The sequence below is a fragment of the Penaeus vannamei genome, chromosome 8 (genome assembly GCF_042767895.1).
Source record: "Penaeus vannamei isolate JL-2024 chromosome 8, ASM4276789v1, whole genome shotgun sequence".
NCBI lineage: Eukaryota > Metazoa > Arthropoda > Malacostraca > Decapoda > Penaeidae > Penaeus > Penaeus vannamei.
This window is the reverse complement of record NC_091556.1, coordinates 1,339,919-1,341,698: the sequence shown is the minus strand read 5'-3', so window position 1 is coordinate 1,341,698 and position 1,780 is coordinate 1,339,919. Positions and strand designations below refer to the sequence as shown.

The 1,780-nt window shown below is 39.8% G+C and overlaps 1 non-coding gene across 1 annotated transcript; it reads left to right on the top strand.

Annotated features, from left to right (window-relative positions):
* The first annotated feature begins 253 nt into the window (after positions 1-253).
* TRNAY-AUA (transfer RNA tyrosine (anticodon AUA)) lies at positions 254-323 on the top strand. The gene has a single exon. It is a non-coding gene; the product is annotated as a tRNA-Tyr (tRNA).
* The last annotated feature ends 1,457 nt before the right edge of the window (positions 324-1,780 follow it).

The window sequence follows — 1,780 nt, the reverse complement described above, 5'->3', positions numbered from 1 at the left end:
GTTTATATATTTTTTATTTTGGTTTGTTTTGCAGATCTGTTTACGCTCATATGTGTGTGTGCGTGTAAAGAAAGAAAGAGAGAGAGAGAGAGAGAGAGAGAGAGAGAGAGAGAGAGAGAGAGAGAGAGAGAGAGAGAGAGAGAGAGATAGAGACAGTTATTTACCAATATATCCCACCTGTTTTTCTGTCTTTATCGATTTTCTTAAACACTATGCAAAGCTAATAAAATTAAATTTCATTATGATGTTATATGTCCGTAGTGCAGTGGTTAGCACGGTCGCCTATAAAGCGACAGACTCGGGTTCGATCCCCGACGGAGACCAGGCTGTCCGTGGTTTTATGAATTTGTTTTGATATTATATCTCTTACACACACATTCTTTTGGTTGCTTATCTGCCATTATCCTCTTACTTGAAAGTAAATTTATATGTTATTTTTTTATTTATATCTATTTATGCCGCATATGAAATGTCGGCAGGAGGAGAGAGAGAGAGAGAGAGAGAGAGAGAGAGAGAGAGGAGAGGAGAGGAGAGGAGAGGAGAGGAGAGGAGAGGAGAGGAGAGGAGGAGAGGGGAGAGAGAGGAGAGAGACAGAGACAGAGACAAAGAGAGAGAGAGAGAGAGAGAGAGAGAGAGATAGAGAGAGGGAGAGAGAGAGAGCACCAAAATAAGACAAGTGCACCTCCTACCTTCCAAAGATCAGAAGCAAAGGAATGCATCAGTTCCAGCCCCACCTGGAGGAAGTACAGTTCTGTCTTACTACAAGTCTTCGAGGAGTTGAATGAAAACAAAGAATTCTTTCAACCAGAATTTAGTATTTGGGAAATCAAAATCAAAAATATTCACGATAGACAATAGACATAACATGACGCATGAGAGTCAGGTATTTCCGCCAACAATTTTTTTTCTTTTGCAGACGTCACAATATCTGCGGGAAATTTGGGAAAAAAATCAGGATTTTCATATTTTATAACTTTCCTCGAAATAAAAGTCGGCGGGCCCGCAATTCAAGAAAAAAATTGCTGTGGCCTTATTAGTATTAGTAGTGAGTGTGTGTGTGTGGGTGTCTGTGTGTGCGTGCGTGTGTGTGTTTGCTTGTGTGTGAGTTTAATTGCAAAACATTTCATTCTTTTCCTTGCCCACTAGATATTCATCAAATATTTTATACATTCATAGCAAATTTGAAAAAGTTTAATCCTAAATTACCTTTATCACAATCGTTTGTCTTGCCTGCGTGAATTTGTATCCACAGAACAATTCACTTTTAGAAAAGAATTTGTTAAAGGTGAGAGAAGGACGGATGCAGCGTCAGTTGTGAAGGCGCGGGGGCCATTTGTACTTATTGAAGGAGAAACTACAGTAAGCAACAAGGAAACGGCTTGATTAACATTTCATACCATTTAAAATAGTGACAGGTAAGTATTCCATACCAGTACCGATGTGGAATCATCCTGAACAAATGTAAAATTTCAGTATTGTTTTCCGCGTCTCATGAGGGCAATTTAGAGGCAGTCCTTGCGAGGGCGGGGCACCCAGGCCCTGATTTCATTATTATTGGGTATTTTAAAGGAGCCAAGAACAGAGTGGATATGGCGAGGTTGATAATTTTATCTAAATCGACGGGACCGAAGTATGGCTGTGATTATAGGCGTGCAATAACATATCACATTAAAATTCGTACTTATGGAAGAAAAAGCTACAAGGAGAAAACGGCTTAATCAACGTTTGACACCATGTAAGATAGTGTCAGGCAAGTATTCCATACCAGTACCGATGTGGA